The sequence below is a fragment of the Leptinotarsa decemlineata genome, unplaced genomic scaffold (genome assembly GCF_025532065.1).
Source record: "Leptinotarsa decemlineata unplaced genomic scaffold, Ldec_3_MD MMD2_tig00000576_RagTag_RagTag, whole genome shotgun sequence".
NCBI classification, from domain to species: Eukaryota; Metazoa; Arthropoda; class Insecta; order Coleoptera; family Chrysomelidae; genus Leptinotarsa; species Leptinotarsa decemlineata.
In genome coordinates this window covers 9,481,680-9,488,041 of record NW_027412551.1, presented here as the reverse complement: position 1 = coordinate 9,488,041, position 6,362 = coordinate 9,481,680, and the positions used below count along the sequence as shown (strand labels likewise).

The window sequence follows — 6,362 nt, the reverse complement described above, 5'->3', positions numbered from 1 at the left end:
AGGGAATAGGTAAAAGCTTTCGAATAACCTACGAGTATGAATAAAAGCGTTCGAATAATCTACGAGTATAAATAGTGAACTCTCGGAGGAATAGTCCAGTCATCACCTGAAGATGGTTGTGGATACTAACAATCGAAACGTCGTGAAGTAACTTGGTTTGAAATATTTTCAATTTTTATTTCATTTTCAATTTTTTAATTTCTTGTTTATTTTCATGCCATTAATTGCTTGATATAATTGTTTTTTAGCTGATCATTTTGATTTTTAATGTTATTTGTTCTTTCAGAGATTTCAAATCATATTTTATCATATTAGACAATGAAAGTTTGAACTAGTAAAATTCATATATACCTATACTTTGAGACTCCCGCTATTTCAATGAGACATTCTGAAGTAGTAAGATAACATAAGTTTCATAAGAATTGTAGATTAGAGAGAACAGTTGAATAATAATCAGCCTTGTGTAAAGTAAAGGCACGTGTTTGCAATCTCCTCATTGTTCGACCAGAGTATTGAACAAGTTCTTGCACCAAAATGACACAACCGATTGAAGCATACGAATCAGAGAGTGACAATGAAGAATATGAGGACACCCAAGAATCATTACCACTTCCAGCTGATATGACTCTAAATCGGGCCCTAGATGAGGCTCATAGGGCTGTTAATGATTTCTTCAATAACAATTTTGAAGAGGCAAAAAGTTCAATGAAATCTCACGACGACGTGAGTATGTACCACTCTCTTGGAAGTGCAATGTTTCTGTTTTTGGAAGCTATAATGACTTTTGAAGAGGATTCCATTGCCTTGGCAGTCAAGGCCTTGAAGCGATCTCTGGCTGTAAGCAACAGATTTCGCAAGAAGAATACTATAGGAGAGTCAATTGGAAATGCGGTAAGAGGCACGCAGTATGCGCAGTACACCACCATGGAAGCTCACGCCGAACTCTGTTATGCGGAAAGTCTCATGTTAAGAGCTGTTCTCACCTTCGCAAGAGATGAAACGTTGACAGGTATCATCAAAGGGGGTATCAGGATGAGAAATTGCTATAATTCCTTCAAGGACTGCCAGGAAATATTATTGAAAAGAAATTGGGATGGGGACTCCACCAAAATTCACTTCGAAAGCGGTGTGAAAGCAGGAATAGGTTCGTTCAATTTTATCATTTCTCTGATGCCGGCAAAAGTCACGAAATTGCTAGAACTTATAGGATTTTCTGGAAATAGGCAACTGGGTTTGAGAGAGCTTGACTCTGGTGCAAAATCTGAAGGCATGAGACAAATCCTTTCTGTTATGATCACTTTGGCCTACAATTTAATAGTTTTGCATGCTCTCGGACATAAAGAAGGTGATATGAGAACGTGCAAAGAAATAATACAAAACCAGCTAGAAAAACATCCAGATAGTATGTGGTTTTCATTCTTCAGAGGACGTTTGGAATTCGTCTCAGGAAACCTTGATGCTGGCCAGGAATGGTACCTCAAGTCTTGGAAGTCACAGAATATCTGGCCTCAGTTTCACCACGTTTGTTACTGGGAGTTGTTTTGGGTGCATTGTATGAAAATCGAGTGGAGACAAGCGATTGTCTACTGTGACAAATTGATCGAAAATAGTAAGTGGTCAAGGAGCTTGTACAGTTACCTCAAAGCTGCAGTTATGTTGATGATCGACGAGGATCTGACTCCGTCAGAAGTCGAAGAAGTGAATCGTCTCATGGGGGACGTCTCGAAATATAAACAAAGAATAGTAGGAAAGTCCGTGCCTATAGAAAAAATTGCTGTCAAAAGGGCTGAACGTTATCTCACCCAGAAGGGTGGCTTAGTGATACCCATCATCGAGATGATGTATTTGTGGAATATTTTCAAGGTACTGAAGAAGCCTTTGATTTCTACCAACATCTTGAAAATCATCGAGAAAGCTCTTAAAAATGTTAATATCAAGTCCAAAAATAACCCTTCCGAATACGACAATGACAACAAAGCCGTGGTTTTACTTGCCAAGGGAGCTTGTTTGAGATACATGGGAAGTCCTTTGCAAGGGTTAGAGTGTTTAGAAAACGTTATTTCTATGAAGAAAAGTTTGGTGGAAGATCACTACGTTGTTCCATACGCTATTGTTGAACTAGCTCTAATTGAGTGGCAGAATGGAAAGAAAGAGCTGGCCATTGGAGCTTTGGAAGACGTTAAAAAGAATTTCGCTGGCTACGCAATGGAGGCAAGGTTACAATTCCGCATACAAACAGCTTTGAGCGAGTTCAAATCAGATAAAATTCTCTGCTAGGGAACTTTTAGAACTCAGAGCGTTTATGATGGCGTGAGGATTGGGACTTGATTTACGTTCATGAATAAAATTATACAGACTCGTAGTTGTTTAATGATTATCCTTTCCGATAGATCTGAAATCAGGATAAACTTTATGTAAATTTTGGTGAGACCAGCACTTATAACTATAATCCCTGAAAAGGATTTTTATTATACAATGTAAAGGTTATCGCAATAAAAAAACTCAAAGATTTAAAACATACACAGCGACAAAGGTATTCAAAACCTGTACATTTCACTAGAGGCTTTGCTTTTGAGATGAAATAACCTAAAAAATAGAGAGATCAAAACTGATAAATACTCATACTTTCTATTCATTTCGTCAAAACCGAAGGATGGCGCCCTCTTCTCACCAATAAAAAAAGTTTTCGAGAAAGGATTGACCCAAATAGAAAACTATCGTGCATAGTACTCAATAACTTCTTTGTGTTTTAGTCTATATACAAAGCTTCTAGCTTTGTACTACACAACACAGATACTGCACAAGTAGGTTTCAAAAGAATGGATGAAACAATTGAAAAGCCATTGAAGCAGTGTTTTTTCTGGCGTCACGTTGTCCAGGAATATTAGTCAAATGAGGCATTGATTTCAAAAATCTGATTTCCTATGGGTTTTATGCTATTTGTATTCATTATAAATATTGTAATATATTGAGAATTGCATTCTCCACAATTTGTGTTTGAATATTTTTTTTATATCTTGAACCATTTTTCAGAAAGAAGGCAGAGCACGCGCAGTGTTTCACTATTTAGAGTATCATTCGAAATCAGTCAACCTGTAGTCAACCTTGTTGGCAATCTAGAATGCTCCAAAATCTGAGTACTGTATCGATTGTCTTCGCTATTCGTAGTTTATCAACTGAATAAATTTATGCGATTATCAAATCTTCCACCAACGAGTGCAGCAGCTTACCAACATTTCAACCGTGTTTATCATCAATTTCAGACTTGGTTAGGGCATGATTTAGAACCTCAGAATTCGGATTGGTTGAATTCCTGGAACCTGTTATGACAATGAATCCACCAACTCCGGAGGAATTGCTTAACACAATATTCTGCAAGTGCAAGAATGGTTGTGGTTCGCGATGTTGCTGCAGGAAATCAAAGTTACAGTACTCTTTAGCTTACGGACAGTGTAATGGGCAATGTTTCACCTCAGAGTGATATCAATGGAGACAGTACTTTTGACCCCAAAATCCTGCAAGAACTGAAGACAAATTTTGAATGAATTAATGTTTGAAAATTTTTGTTAAAATATATTTCTTTCAGTCAGTCCGTCGTTGACATCGTGTGTGCAAGATTCAAATGATAGAGTTCCAAGTTAGAATTTTGAAATATGACAGACTGACTACTGACATGTGGTAGAAGGTTTCAAGTGTCACTAGTAGTACCAACTGTAATCTAGTTTTATAATGTAAAATTAGTTTTGTTTAATATCACTATGATTAGATTAAAATTGAGATATGAATTATACAAATAGAATTGTTCAAATTGATATTACTATTGTAAAAGTTCTTGTCTAGCGTCAATAAGTAGGAATAAATTTCACTTAGGAGATAAATGTCTGATCTTTTGTTCATACAATTGTTGGTTTTAAAAATGTAGGACATTTCTAGAAAAGACCTTTACTGAGATTGATTCAGTGGTTAACACTTTCATTGAGGTTTAATCCATATAGTGATCAAACTTATTCACAGGGTCTGCTAAAGAACATCTTTCTGAGTGTAATCTACATTCACTTTTGTGCGAAGTGATTCTGGCACCTAATGATCGCGAAGTTTAGCCAATAATATATCTTATCACATGATTGACAGGGAATACTATAAACAACATTCACTTGATTTATTAAGGAGACTTTGCTATGTATTGACTTTATGGTTAGGACTGTTTTGTTAGCTATTTTTATGTTCGGTAAACTCTGAAATATCCTAGATAGTTTGGAAGTGATCTCCTTGATGAAGGGTTAGGTTGTGAAAATGTATTGGGTTGGGGCATCACTAGTTGTATTGTCATTGATAGAATAAGTAGTTAGATCATATATATGTATATATATACATAGATAAACAAAAGTATTGAATAAAATTAGCAACATGTTAAACATTTGCACAAAATGTAACCAAACGAATCAGGAGAACCCATTGATGACTCTAAGGTTGCGCATAGGTTTCCTAGTCATTTGGTTACACAAAGTATAGTAGTAAACATTTCGGCTCTATAACTACAGCTTATATAAAAAATTTAAATAAATATGAATAACATTGTAAATATAAAAATATAAATAAAATAATAAGTGACAAACATATACAACAGACAGAATAATAAAAATACGCAGATGAAATAAATCAAGTAGACCTAATAATATTAATGTATAACATGGAATACGAGTAAATATGAATATAAATTTCATGGGTTTATTATAGGTATATTGTTTTCAATATTCTTTTTTGAAGAACTTCTAGTTTTTTCAGGTGTGTGGCTGCTACAGATCCCCAGGAAAGAATACCATACCTTAATCGTGATTCCACCAGTGCACAGTACAGTATTTTGAGGTGAGTGGTTCCTAATATATTTCTAAAATATTTGAATTTATATAATAGTGGTCTTAAAGTTTTTGTGATCTCATTAATATGAGTGTTCCATCTCATATGTTCATCAATAGTTACTCCCAGATATTTGAGTTCGTTTTTAGCATGTATTTTGATGCTTTGTGAAACAACTTTCATGTCTAGTGTTCGGAAACTGGGGAGTTTGTTCTTATAACTGGATAAAGGTACAAAATTCGTTTTTTCATAGTTGATAGTTAGTTTTTTATGTTGAAACCAGTCAGATATTCTGGTGAGGTCTTCTTCAGCTTTTGTCTTCAGTTCGCTCCACGTTTTGGCAGTTTATATTATTGCTGGATCATCAGCAAAACTCATTATATTTCCACTGATTTCCAAGGAAAAGAGGTCTTTTATATACAGAGAGAACAAAATCGGTCCAAGTACTGTGCCTTATGGCACTCCATAAGTTATTGGTCTGGGTTGACTTAAATGGTTGTCAATAGGTACTACTTGTTCTCTCCCATCCAGATAGTTTTTGAATAGCTTAAGTGCTGTATCACGTATCCCTGTATTCTCCAAGACCGTCAACAGCTGAGGTTGGCCGTCATCAAGTAATTTATAGATTTTACCAGTTAATGTGGATATAGCGTCATCAGTTGATAGTCCTTCTCTGAATCCAAATCGACAGTTCGATAGTAAATTATACCTGGTCAAATACTTGGAAAGTCTTGCTTTTACAGCTTTCTCAAAACATTTGGTGAACGTCGTGATTAATGAAATCGGTCTGTAATTCGATAGTTTTTTTTGACAACTTTTTATGAATTGGTGTGACAACTGATCTTTTGAAGTCCTTTGGGCATATTCCTGTCTTGAAGATATCGTTTATGAGACTGACAAGAAGAGGACTTAGCTCATTTTCTATTGCTTTAAGTATCTCCGTTTAATGAAGATGAGTACTCTTCTAATCAGTCCCAATTTGATTTCAATTTAAAATCCACCGGAAGACATCTGTTTCAGCCTGTTGGACATGATCAGTACTGAGCAGGTGGTCTTCGATTGAAGACAAAATGTGAATAAACCAAGAACAGTACTTGATAAAATTAACTGCACAAAAACAAGAGAGACATAATTGGAACAACCTATTGGTGTGACTCCTAAGATAGCTTGCCAAGTTCTAATAATAATAATAATAATATTTATTTTGAGTCGCTAAGAAAATTTACATTTTATGGACCAGTCAGTTAATAAAATACAAACTACACACAATAATACAAACTACAATTAAATATAACAATTTCAAGTTACAAGAAAATACATTTATCAGTTGCTATTTTAGTAAAATCGTCAATACTATAAAGACAATGCTCAGTCAGTATGTTTTTCAATTTGTACTTAAATATTTTAAACGATAAGTTGCGAAAATGGATAGGTAGGGCATTGAAAAGGTAAGTGTCCACTTTTTGCGTCTTTTGCAACCTCAATTGTGGTTTTATCAGATTGTT

At 35.0% G+C, this 6,362-nt stretch overlaps 1 pseudogene; it reads left to right on the top strand.

Annotated features, from left to right (window-relative positions):
- The first annotated feature begins 425 nt into the window (after positions 1-425).
- On the top strand, positions 426-2,359 carry LOC141481945 (tetratricopeptide repeat protein 39B pseudogene; annotated as a pseudogene).
- The last annotated feature ends 4,003 nt before the right edge of the window (positions 2,360-6,362 follow it).